This window comes from Haemaphysalis longicornis, unplaced genomic scaffold, assembly GCF_048455015.1.
Source record: "Haemaphysalis longicornis isolate Haplotype H1 unplaced genomic scaffold, Haemaphysalis longicornis Haplotype H1 scaffold_8, whole genome shotgun sequence".
Lineage (NCBI taxonomy): Eukaryota > Metazoa > Arthropoda > Arachnida > Ixodida > Ixodidae > Haemaphysalis > Haemaphysalis longicornis.
Genome location: NW_027526445.1, coordinates 96201093 through 96215502, shown reverse-complemented (window position 1 = coordinate 96215502; position 14410 = coordinate 96201093).

The following is a 14410-nucleotide window of genomic DNA, read 5'->3' as shown; positions in this document are numbered from 1 at the left end:
GCTGAGATAGAACGTCCATCCGGCTGTCTCATAGAGAACTAATACTTTCTAACAGATCAAATTTATACGCGCTAGCCCGTTTTTTGTTTGGTTTCACCTGTGTGGCGTCGTTTAGTGTTTCCACTTTTTATGAGTTTCGTCGGGATACCTGACGCACATTGCGCTTTTATGCGAGACTTAGTTAAGCTTGTATATACTCAGTTCGCGTTTTTCACATCTCCCTGAACGTTCTCCCAAACTCATGCGTGCAGCCTTCATCAAAGGTTCAAATTATCAGTCACCATTAGCTGCACAAACCACGCTAACTGAAGAGAAAAAAAAATTCAGGTTGAATTCATTTCTGATGAGTGCCTTGAAATGAAAAACAATATTATGTTCGAAATCACCGCTTCCGGAATTACTTAATATTAAGTTGAATTACAGTTTTTAGTACGGTCACCGTCTGTATAGCTCTTCGTAGGCCAACAGCAGCTGTTAGGCCAAATTCGCGCGCATTTGCGATAGTAGGCCAGCGAGCCAGCCAATCAGTGTGGCATTCTAAATGCTGAAACAAAAATTCGTTTGTAAAAATTCAAATGTACACTTAAAACTGCTAAGGTGTGGGAGTACAGAAGGAGTACATTTTTACAGCTGTTCGTTCCTTTCTGGGCTATGAAAGGTCAGCCATGGTTACGTCACAATCAAATGCGCTAATGACTCTGTCGTAGGGGGGATATATGGCTGGTATGTAATCATCACGTGGGTATGGTTGCGCTGGTATGCATGTTTGCTCGCAGTGCAGCATTTTTGCGTTTGCTTGCATCATCTTTTGAGTTGCGCTTCCGTGGGTGATCATGGTTCACAGCTGCCGCCGACATACACACGTAAGAGTTCATAGAAGTACAAGCATCACCGGCGGCACAGACCTTTTCAGAGGTGCGATTGTGTCCTCTCGTTTCCATCGTCATCATGCTTTTCTCATTGAGCCGTTTCCTCCTTCTGTTGTCACGATTTCGAGACTTGGTTTAGGTCCCTGGTTAGCGCTGCATTTATGCTATTAGCGCAAACGTGTTTTGATTTTCTTGTACTTAGCATGCTCAGATTACCCCTATTAGACCTGTAGTCGTACAACTGTGTCCTCTTATTACCATCGCCATGATTGTTTTCCCTCTGTGTCGTTTTACTTGCCCTCGCTACCTTCTTTGCTTTTTCCTGCCCTACGGATACTCTACTAGAGTAAACAAGCTTTGGTACTTATATATTGACGACGATAAAGTTAGTGCTGCAGGTTTCAGTATAGGTCTCTTCCAAACATTTTTAAGTGAAAGGCCTTGCCACAACGCAATCACTATGTCCACCTTTTGATTGCTTGAGCCGAGGAAAAGCGGCCATGTTACGCTCTCGATGCGCATTTCCTAGGCCCTCGGTTTGAATGCGAAGCATTACACCAACTGTGTTATGTATTTACTTTTATTAAAACGAAGTTTTCCATGTCTCACTGGTGGCATTTAACGGAAAACTCACTGCAGGAAAGGCAACTTTACGCAATAAATGACGACGACGGTGGTAAAACACAAACACACAACACAAAACAGAACAAAGCAAAAATCACAAAACAAATCGCTTCCACAAAACACTTCCAATCGTCGGAATCGAAACTGGATAGCTCGCTTATGAAGCCGACGTGTGTCTGATTGCGCTATGCCGACACTCTCGAAGCAGCTTAGATTTTGGACCTTGACTTTCAATCAGGTTTACGGGAGAAAGCTTCGAATTTTAACCAAGTTTCTCTAAAAAAAGGGGCCTTGATATCTCCGTTTTGCGGCGTCAGCTATTTATGGTGAACTACCTTTCTGTCTCACCGGACCTCGTATTTCGCATTTAATGCCTTCTTATTAAAAATAGTGTCCGCGACGAAAGCTAAAGAGGAACCATCCGACGTGAGGTAGACTGAGAGCTTTTGCGTCCACGCTGCCATCACGCTGTCCCATTCTCTTGCTCATTTTATGCCCTGTTAGGCTTCACGGCGCAACAAGATTGCCTGCTCGCCTGTTGCTTTCGCTACTGGGCTAGTGATGCCCTGTGAGGATATTCCCGTGCGCCCGATTGGATGCATTAGCTGCAATTTTATTGGCTAGCCCGATGTAGGTCCCTATCTCGACGTGTCTAATCCGATCATCCCATTTTCTTCTGCCGTTTTCTCTCATCAGGCCGGACAGAAGCCGGCGTAAACTGTGGATAAGGAGGGGTGGACACGTCGATACCTTTTTTCCTCTAGTTCCTTCCACACGCCATTGTCGTAAAGGCCAAGCGTATGGGTCCCACGAGGGAAACCGCTTTGGTATTTTTTCAAGATTGAACCCGAGTAGAGGTGGCCGTATATACGCCGGGATTTACCCCCGACCTGTGATTCTCCTCCGCATTTTCCCACGACGACACTAACGCCCTGGAAGAAAGCTCTTCGGGAATAAATGGTCAGCGGTGATCCCCTGTTCGGAAAGAGTTGCTCAAGTAAACGGTTTTGCCGGAGCGACTAAATCTCTATGGGTATTTACGGCCACTGCCGGCGGCTCTATTTACGGCGCGTTGCTCAGCATAGAACCGGGAAACTGCTGTGTCTCAAAGAAACAGCCACGGAGATCATTAAATTTAACGGCTGCTAGTACCGGTGTTGAAGGTAGACCCCATGGCAACTGCCCTAGGAAAGGCGTATTCACTTTTCTTTGAGATTGATATGTGTTACGTGGCTTCATCACCGTTTGTTTTGAGCTTGAATAGAGCCGTACTCAAGGGGGTCGACCTTTTCGCTGACCCGATTAAACTTTTGGCATTGGACAAGAGGTATATGGATGCATCTGATTTTAATTACCCGTTATAAATTTTTGGAGCGGGTTAAGATGAATGCTGTTGGAAGATTTTCGTCGAAATGCTCCTGGAAACTTAGTGCCATAAGAACACAGAAAGAAATTTAAATAAAAGTGTGAATTCTTTTGGCGCATTGTGACTCCATTCGGTGCCATCGTTGGAAGAGGAATGCGTTGAGCAGCCGGTAATGAACACTTATTCTACAGTGCCTGCCGAACGTGAAGACGAAATAGCCGGTGAAAGGGGGAACCTAACCGTTCTTTGTAGAGTCGCACAGGCTAAACGCTCACGGAAGTTTGGGCCCTGTTATGTAACGCAAAATACTCCGTGTGTGTTGCGACCTTAAGCAGTGATTACATTCGTGCTTCCTGTGTGATGAATGAACATTGCGAATGGAATAAAGAACACCTCGTTAAAAAGAGTACCGAACTATTTATCCCGCATCCTGTCGCGACTCGGGGATACGCGAACAATCTGGTCCCACGATTTGCCGCCAATTGACTTTCCCCGTGTGGCATTTTCGACGGCTGTGCTAGACAAAAAGGCGAAATATAAAAGAATGACGTCCACGAAGTTTACAAAATGACATACACTTCGCGCGGATAGCGCACATACTATGGCGCCCAGTGTGGCTTCACTGCAATACTCTCTGGCTCCTGGAATTCTCCCAATTGCTGCGTTTTGTCACATCGAGGGTTTGTGTACCGTCCTCTCTTTCGTTTATCTAGCTCTTTTTTGTATGCCATTTGTATCCATGGGGAACCATCCCCGCCGTTTTCGAATTTTATTCGCATTCTTCGATTTTCATTGACCATCCTGTCATGTCCGATTTAGTCAACCTGCACTCGCTTGCCTAGGGAGTCGAGAGCTTTGGGAGAGAGCCTTGGCCAGCTCCGGCCTCGAAGATCAGCTGCGCCTGATCGAAAGGGCTGTCGACGCGGCCCGAGCTCAAGGCATCCTGGAATGAGGACGCCTCTCTCAAGCATTTTCTTGATTAATTAAAGTTTATTATCTCTCTCACTCTCTCTGACCGCAATAGGCGTTGCCCAATGAGTGGAAAATACAAGAGCTTTCACCCTTTTTAGACTGGTGGATTTAAAAATTAAAAACAAAACAACAGTTCCATTCAACGTGAAAGCTGTAAAATGCGGGGCAATGATTCGCTAGAGTGGCTGTGGCGCCCTCTTCTGGCTAGTTTCAGTACCAGAATGGCGTTGGTACTCCAAGTAGACACGAGAGGGCGCCGCAGGCCCTGAAATGGTATTTTCATTTTATTTTCTTTTTTCTACTTATTTTTCGTATTTTTAGGTGAGGTGATTGTACAGTGGCGTTACGGCTAAGGCCGCTGTGCAACGCTACCCCGTTACGAAGGGGAAGCCGCTAAACATTATCATCGTCATTATCATCATCATCATCATCCTATAGGAGACAGTGGATTGAGTTTACATTAATTCGGTGTAATAAATGCCTAAATTATCAATTTCTAAAATTTTAGTTGTACACAATAATGATTGCACGGTTTAACGCGTCGACGCAACGCAGGCAATGAGGCGCGCCGCAGTGGAGGGCTCCGGATTAATTTTGACCACCTGGTGACTTTTAACGTGCGCCGAAATCTCGAGCACATGGGCGTTCTTGCTTTTTGCCTCCATCAGAACAGCGGCCGCCGCTGCCGGGAATCGAACCCGCGACTTCGTGCTCAGCAGCGCAGCGCCTTACCCCCTGAGCCACCGCGGCAGGTTCGTTGTATTTTATATTTTAGTGTACTTATTGCGGCCCAGCAACGGCAGCCTCCATGGCAACGGCGCAGCACAAATATGATTCCCAACCGGAGGAAGAAGAGGAGGCAGTTCGCAGTCGTGCTTCCATGAGCTCTACTGTTTTTCCTCAACTATTGTGGTAATTTCATCGTCCATCCTAACCAGTGTTATCATTGTGCATATCAAGTTGTGGCGATCATTTTGACCCCCCGGTTGACCCTGTCAGTGCAGTGTTACATTTGTTAAGGCTGTTATTCTTGATGGCCGTGTCATGGCCATGTCAGGCCTAACCCTCCACCCCCGAGAGTTGGGCGTGGCGCCTGCGCCTGTCATGCAAGGGACATCGCGTGTCGGAAACGGCACTGTGCCTGTCTCAGTAGCTGACTCCAGTCTTCCCCTGGATACCGACATGGACCCAGAAGTAATGGAAGACGGCCACGCAGAGTCCAACACAAGAAATAGCCATGGCTTCATCGAGGTCGTGTCTAAAGCGCAACGCGGACGCCAACGTGGCTTAGCAACAAAAGGAAGTGCGCAACCAGCTCTACCTCAAGAAAATGCCACTACAGCCTCTACGTCAACACGTAAGCCATCCATTCGTCCTCAACGGCTACCCCGTAATGTCCTCAAGCTTGTCTTACAACCTCAAGGGGGCCTTCGTCTCGGGGATGTTCAATAAGCAGAAATCTCCATCGACTTACTCAATGCCATCCGGACTACTTGGTGACAGGCGAACTTGGAGCTACGTATCGACATAACCCAGAATACGCTTTCAGTAAGCACACCTTCTGCGGGGGCCGCGCGTGCTCTAATCCAAGTTAAACAAATCACAATCGGGGCTGCCATACACCAAGTCTCGCTCTACGGCTTAGGACCAGACGGCTCAATCAAGGGCATTATGCATCGGGGTACCCCTTCGTTTCACACAGCAGGGAATCCTGAGCAACCTGGACCAAACCCATGACGAGATCTACGCAGTGCGCAGATTGGGCCAATCTGCAATTGTCATCCTTACTTTCGCAGGTCCAAAGTTACCTTATCATGTACGACTCTATGGGGCGGAATACCCTTACTCCATATACAAAAAGAGAATTCCTGTGTGTTTTATATGTCGTGCGATTGCACACCGTTCCACAGCCTGCCCTCAACGGACAGCTCATGTGTGCCATGAGTGCGGTCTTTGGGACCCTGTTCCAGATTACCCGTGCTCTCCCACGTGTGGTTTCTCCGGTGGCCTTCATCTCTCCGGTTCCCCTGGCTGCACCAAACGCTACACAGAACCGTATATTCTGCGTCAACGACGGTTCGACAAACCAGAGCGGAAAGCCGGGAGCCAGCTCGAGACCCCTCTTTGACACGAGGGCGACGCCGGGAGCGCTCTGCGGTCGAGAACAGAGGTTGTCGACCTGAGAAGACTGGGAACATTGGCTCAAACATGGATACAAAACAATTAAGATGGGCACAACCGGTGTCTGCGACAGCTCTGGCCTCAACCTTTCCTTCCAACTTAAATCATAAGTCTGCCACACCATGTCAGGGTTGCACAGAACTCAAAAAGCTTCTGGAACAACAAAAATCAGTTTGTCAGCTCTTCAATCGCGTCGTGACGCATTACAACTCACTAAGGGTACCGTGACGGAAAAACGCAAGAAACCCAACCCATAGCCCCCTCCCTTGACTTCCGCGCCCCTCCTACACCACAAGAAACCCAGACCTCCGAGGCCAAACCCCAATCCGACAAGCCCTCATATTTACAGTACATCTTAAGCAAGCTTGAGGCCCAACTTGGCACCTTAAATCAAGAAATTCAAAACCTCAGGCAAGGCAACAACCTCCTTAAGGAAGAAATTAACTCGCTACGAACCGTGCACATAAATTTCCGCCAAGAGGTAATGCCTCTTCGTGCTCTGTCCGGCCATTTAGAGACACCACCTGATGCCTTGTCCGGCCTGCTAGAGACCCTACCTGATGCCGGCCCCATCCGTTAAGATAGACCTGAAAGCACGGGCTCTCGCTCCCACCGCCGACCCGCCCCTAATGCAGGATCCGTCGAACCCAAACCCTCCAACTCATCCCTTGATGACCAGGACATAGCTTAACAAGCACGCCACTGCACTCCTGCAGTAGAGCTGTCGAGGCTTCAGGAACAAATAAGGCTCACTGCAACAATATATAAACACTCTCGATACCCCACCTGATATCATCACTGACCAAGATACGAACGGCCTCACCAAGCTTCCTGGCTGTATCACCTATGAAAAACCGTCTAAACGAGCCACAGCCACACTCATCCGAAATTCGATAGCCTTTGTACAGCATAGCCCGCAACAAAAAGGGTGCGAACACACACTATTAGAATATTATCACCGTCGACCAAACTTAAATCCAATCTCTTCATCCGGCCCTCCACTAAGAAGCCTGACGTTCAATCTACGACACAGGACGCTATCGCCCTGGCTGGCTCTCATCCGGTACTTATTCTACGAAACTTCAATGGCCACCCTCAACTTTGGGGTTACAAGTACAGCACGAAAAAAATCGGCAAGTTGCCTGGACCATAGAGCAGCTTAATCTCACCATCCTGAACGACCCAAATACACCGACCCGAACTGGCAGCAGTACTTGCACGGACACACCCGAGACTTGTCTTTGTTGGCGGGCAGCTCGATGTCGCGTGGTCATCCACCCGCACTAACTTAGGCTCAGACCACTACATAATTCCCCTCCTGTTGCGAAACTGGGACTACAAGGCACGATTAGGAAAAAATCGGATTACGAACAGGGATAATTTTCGGAAGGCGCTGTGCAGCCACTCGCAAAACCCCGATCAGTCCTACACTGCATGAATAGACGACCTTCTCCAGACAGTTGATGCTCGTACGCGAGCTGTAACCACGACTTAGCAGACCCCTTGGGTGGATACGAGGTTGCTGCACCTTTGGGAAGCACGCCATAGTCTTACCCGTAGATGGAAACGCCAGCGCCACAATCGGAAGCTCCGTAGGAGGATATCTCTTCTCACTCAACAGGCGGCGGAGTATGCACAGCCGTTAAGCAAAGAAAATTGGCTGCAGCTTTGCGACAGCCTCGAGGGCACTCTGACCTCCGGCAAAAATTGGAACCTGCTTAGGTACCTTATAGACCCCTTAACAGCAAGGGGGAATCAAATCAAAACATGGCCCGCACTCCTCACGCTTACCCCGGCACTCCAGAACAGCTCATTCAAGACTTAACGGCTAAATACCTCCAAGCAGAGATCATATACGTTTCGTCACCGTACTCTGGTACTCCCAACGCAGACTTGGGCCAGATATCCAGCATTTTGAACTGGAAGCAGCCCTGGTTGAATGCAAGAAAAGGAGTGCCCCGGGTCCTGACCAAGTAACGTAATAGTCCCGGCCAATTTTGGTGACGATGAACTTCCCATCCTGCCTAAACATACCGATAAATTTTGGACATCTGGCCGCCAACCTATTCAATAGAAAAACGGCGATGCCCGCTTCATTCCTAAAGCGGGCAAATCCTCACACAGACAATCTCCGGCCTATTTCTGTTACCTGTTGCGTAGGGAAGCTACTGGAACGCATTATACTCAAAAGGCTTGAAGAACCAACCAAATGCCCAAAACAACGTTCGGCTTTCGACAACATTTAAGCGCCCAGGATATTATGTTGCGACTCAAAGAGGCTATTGCGCCTGCCACTCGCCACTCCTCTCAGGTCATTTTGGCCCTCGACCTAAAAGGGGCCTTCGACAATGTTGCGCACGCAGCGATTCTCTTCCGCCTTTATAATACTGGCTGTGGCAACCGAATTTATTCCTAAATTTCAGACTTCCTCACAGGCCACGAGGCTGTACTCAAAAGTGGAGATATAAAAACCAAACCAATCTCTCTTGGCAGTCGCGGTACGCCGCAAGGCTTGGTACTGTCTCCACTCCTCTTCAATATCGCTTTTCTGGGTATACCAGAACAGCTAGATGCCGATTCTTCCCCACGCACGCTATCCAAACGACATAACCATCTGGACTTACACAGACTCTCTCGGCGGGCTGCAGGACACACTACAGCGCGCAGCCTAAGAAGTCAATAATTACGCCCAGGCTTGTGCCTCACATTGTTCACCGCAAAAATCAGAACTTGTCATCACTAGGAAACACCCCCACGACACTATGTCGAGCTCATCGAAATATCACTGGACGGCAATTCGATCAAACGTAGCCAAACGACTTCTCCTTGTCAGAAATACGTAATATGTCAGATCAAGTCGTGCGTATGATTAGACGGGTCACTAACCGGCATCGAGGAATGAAAGAAAAAAAAACACAATGAGACTAATTCAAGCTTTTGTCATACCTCGCCTCAAATATGTCGCCCCATACATGGCCCTAAACACATTCGACATAGAAGCACCAAATAGGATCATTCCGAAGGAATTTAAACAAGCCTTCAGGCTCCCCATGAGTACATCGACAACCAATGTTCTGCAAATAGGTCTCGACAACACCATTGAGGAACTCAATGAAGGTCATCTCGCTAGCCAGCGTCTTCGTCTGACACACACTCAAGCTGGCCATTTTGTTCTGCAATGCATCAACTGGACCTGTGCAGAACAAACCCACCTGGTCCCTTTGTCAGACGAGTGGCGTAAACATATCTCTGTACTACCCCACCAAAGAATATGAATCCCGACCTCCATCCCGGGCGTAGGACCACCCGCAGCCACGCCCATGAATGCTTATATGGAAATCGCTTTGACGTGTCCTACACCGATGCGGTGAGCTACGCTGACAACCAAACCATGGTTGCAGTGACAACATCCAAAAACCATTGAATTTCATGCGCATTCATCCATACTACATCGCTTCGAGACGCCGAAAAAGTCGCCATTGCCTTAGCCCTCTTCCAATGCTCCAGCAGAGTCCATCACTGACTCTCAAGCAGCCTGCCGCAGTTTTTTTTCAGGGAGGGTGGCACCAACGACACTACGGGTACTTCAGTGATACCGTCCATCTCACCGAGTGGCGATCGTTTGGACACCTGCCCATGCCTCTGTAATGGGCAAAAACGTCGCCCACCAACAGGCTCGCGAACTGGCCCAGCGAGCCCCCGAGGCCACCGCAGCTCCGACGCCACTTCTCAACTATAAAGAAATTACTCAAGGTTACCGGACCACCAAAAAATAATTCGCGTGACCTCACTCATTTGCCAGCAAAACTCAGAAAATAACACTCCGACAATGGCAAGCAGGGACGTACGTACACCCAATTCGAATGAATTTATTGTTTCCCACACAGTACACCGCTCTATGCAAATGTTTCCCACAGCTAGGTACCCTCCAGCATATAATTGTGGAATGCGCTCACAACCCAGCCCTACCACCCCTCTCGACCCGTTCCTTTCGTGAGCTGTGGAAGACACTGTTGACCAGCTGTCAACTGGAGGACCAGACTCCCCTGGTGACACGGGCCAAGATGGGGAGGGCAACGCATGAATTACCGGACTGGGATTACACTCTCACATTTGAGCTCATTAAAATTTTCTCTCTCGCTCTTCTCGACCCTTCGCACCTGGTAAAAATGTGCAAGTTTGGTGCAAGTGGTTTGACATCGGCTTCGTAACGCAAGGGACGCAGGTGCGATTCCGACCAGGGGAAGCGGAGAGATATTGGAAGCCTCTCTTTGGGTTCGTGACTCCGCATTACAAGTGAGCTACGACGAAGAGCTGGGACCCTAAATAGTTTACTTTGCAATTAGGGTGAAGTGTTGGTCGATGGCAACGATCAACGGGAGTTGAGAAGATTGGAGCCGTCCTTACCGTGAAGCCTGGGGAGACAAATGGCTCTGTTTATTGAGCAAGCTTTCGGGAGCAAATCTGAATGCGTAATTCGAAACCATTATGAGAGATTTCGCTTAAATGGCGCGGTTTCATGAAGAAATAATTTTGCAAGCTTTGATTCAACTCACGTATGTCGATGGGCTACTATTTGTTCTCAGCGCGGCACGGGGTATTGATGGGCGGATTAGGCTACACCTCGCGTTCTTCACGCACATCGGTTGCCAATCGCTGAATATTTGTCATCTTGATGGCCCTTAAAGATATAAGTTATGCGTAAATAACGTAGAGTGGCATTCACACTTCAAACTACATATTACTCACAAGGTTCACAAGGTGCTGATGGTCCTTGTTTTTCTCGAATATGTTACTACAATCCCTTTACTATCTTTATAGATATAGTGTACAGACATAGAGAAAGGAGGAATTACCCATGTCACTTCGTGTCATCACAGTTCTTGGTCATCGCTAAATAAAGCACAAACGCGCGTTGAAATAGAGCGGCTCCATGCGCGTCTGAGAAAAAACAAAAACAAAAGAACAATCTGTGTCACGGCCTACGTAACAAAATTGGAACTGAAGAGGTTGGGCAACGGGCCTTTACAATGCCCTTGTGTCGTGGCAAACTGCCCTTCAAGAGACACAACGACACCTTTTTCAAGTTTTCTTCAACTAACTAGCGCTCTCAGAGCGTACTCAAGAAATACAGCGAGTAATTAAAATAGTGGGTCACAAACTACCTCATCCGAAATTTCCGCTATATGGATATCTGAGAACTTTCAAACTTGCTCAGAAGATTCTTTTCTCTTTCCCGGTCTCGGCATTCTCCAAGCGCTCAAATGAGGTAATAGAACGTTGTAGTGGCTATTGGATGGCTTCAATTCATTTTCATCAATAAACGCATTCGGGAGGCATTTGAAAAAAAAAAGCAGAACAGCAATGGAGGGCATATATATTCGGCCGACCAAATCAAAGAGCGCCGCTCAGTGCAGGTGATAACTATAGCTTCAACAATGCTTCCAGACAAGAATAAAAGTGTGAAAGTATTTATAAAAAGTGTTGCAGAGTCCCTTTAAAGTAAAAGGAACACTTGACGCATAACTGAAAAGCCCAATCTCCGCTCTTGTAAAATGAAAACCAATGCTTCCAGTTGTGTTGTGGGTTTTCAGCATCATGCTAACACAAAAGCGAGGGCTTGTGGGACTGGGACTGCAAGATTATTGATAAGGGCACCATGTACTCGTGTCTCGAAAGCGAGTGATCTATACCCTCGCTGCTTTCCACACCTGGAGGGCATATCGTACACTAGAGCGCTTCCCTGCAGCGACTATAGGAAGGGGGCCGTAGCTGTAGAAGTGAGGCGTTTGCTCGCAGTTTGTGCATCAAGCCTGTTTCAGCTACCTTAATTCTTATCGCCCCTCCAGCACCTTACCCCGCACCCAAAGTCAACACCGTCGACACAACTCATCTTTCATTATCGACGATAATGCTATAAACAACAATGCCACGCGCACTTCCTGGCGCATTTTTTTGCCTTTTTTGGTTGTTTGTTAGCTGAAAAAATGTCACAACTTCCAGATGCAGACAGGAGGACATTTCTCATCGCGCGTGCTAGCATATTTCAACGAAAGTGGTAACTGCGACAGAATAATCAATCAGAAACCCGCCTCGCGCTTGGCGCTACTCCCGGCTTGAGCTTCGGCGGCTCTGAGACATCACGTCAAGTGCAATCAACGTCACTTCCGGATCTCAAGGAAGCTACCCTTCCTTCGGTCTACACAGAACCTCCTTCCTTGTCGGGGAAAGAGCAAATCTAGGACACAAATGTCCCGCGCTGATAAATAGCCAGTCGGCACGCCATGGCCTTGGCTTAGAGCACTGTTCTTGGTATGTGGCGTTGCAAGCCTACTTTTTTTCGCCCTTTAGCGGCGGGGGACACAGGAAGGGCTTGGTCACAGTCTGAAATTCCCTGAAAAACGTGGCGGTGTACTCGACGAGACTAATGTGAGCCCGCTATGTCGTCTCATCCTTAATGATTTCGTCCGGTACGGAGTGGCGTCGCGGTTCATTACTTTTCTTTTCCCTTGCTCAGTGACAGCGACTTCTCTTGTCTTTTAAAGTGTGTTTTGTTGCATTTGTGCCATTCTTTACGTGTTTTCTCGGACGTCGGAAATGTACGCTCGACCATATTTTACCGGAGACGCATAGTTGCCGGGGAATTAGTTTTCGAAAAGCCGCCAAGAAGAAGGAAATGAACTCGTCGGAGATGAACCCCTCCAGCCGATAAGCGGTTGAGACTATTTTGTTTCAGCTATGATGTAGTCCTTCCGACGACATACGGTTAGCCCTGGTCTCAAGTAAATATTCGAATTATTACACCGTGCTTTTTGTTGGAGTAGGAAATGAATGACATACGTACTTATTTCGAGGGCAAGACTGATAAGTAATGGTTACTAGTGGATGTGGGCATGCATTTGTCCTTTTTGCTTTCAAGGTGTTGAATATTCACTTCGTTCATAACTAATGGCTTTTGCTTTTCGGATACACGGTTTGAAGTGGTGGTCAATGGTGTCAGGAGACCATCGGGGTCGAATGTTATGATGAGCGCCATTCTGGACGAACGGTGGCTTGACCACTGGCGCGTACATTTGAAGAAAAGTCTGGAAACTACGAAAATTGTCGTGTGTATAAAATGTGCATCATTAGCAGACTAGCGGGGATCGTTGGCTAGCTGTGGCTATACTTTAACCAATTTTAATCCTATTGTAGTTATGCACTGCAACGCAAGGCAGCACGCGAGGTTAGTTTACGAAAATTGGGAGCGGTGGCACATTCCTTTATGAGACCTAATAAGTACGAGAAATGTATACTTCAAGCAACGCTTTGTTATTTTAATGCCATTGCCTAAAATGGTCTTATAAAACTGCAGTTAGCAAATACGCACAGAAAGACAGAAAGACGCACTCCTAAAATGAGCGAGATTCTGCACGTCGTTCAGAAATATAATTTTTCTTACCCTTGTGGTGATAGTAATGGTTGTAGAGTCGATGAAGGCGGTAACTTCTATTTCGTTCACTTGTCCTACGCATTCCCCTCGTCGGCATCGATTCACATGCTTTGACTATTTTTTGATACCGATGGCGACAGCGTGGTATCGCAAAGCCTTTATCGGTGCTATCTTGTGGTGAACTCAACTGACTTACTAGAGCCAACGATACTTCCGTGTCTTTGGGTTTCAATTATCTTTTGCATTTCCACAAATTTCTACGGTTGACCGCTTTGCGGTACCTATTTACAAGGGAATGTAGGAAAGCTTACGATGCCCGTTTAATATACTTGTCTTTTTCAGCGAAAGTTGTGCATGTGGAGCTTAGGCTTTCGAGTGGCCATTCCTCCGATCCGTAAGCGTCTAGTAAGGATAATCGCACCGTATGCACATATGCATCACGAAACGCCCAACGTTGCGAAGGAGTACGTGATAGTGCTGAGGGTTAGGTGAAATCAAGTTTTGTAAGAATACTTTGTCTAGTCGTTCTGGCCAAAAAAAGTTTCTCTTTCTCTTTCTTACTACCTCATCTCTCGCTAAATATTGTGGTTATGAGTCGGTGTTCAGGTGCGTTAAACTAAACAATCCGAGGTACATATCCATTCGGGGATTGACCATGAAGGTGAGCGGATACGAAATGTGGTTATTTGAGAGTATAAAGGCGCAAAGGTGTATGACCAGTGTCACAAATGCGTCACTTGGGTGCCCTGGTCAGTGGCTGGGAGTGCAAGGATGTCTCCGATAATTCGGAGCTGCAGCTATTGATATAGCGTACATGATGAAGTACACCCATCTCCCTATACAACGCACGACTGTTCGCCAATCTTATTCATCATCATAATCATCGACATCACCATCATCATTGCCAGCCTATCTACGCCCACTGCAGGGCAAAGGCCTCTCCCATTAATCTACAATTATTCCGGT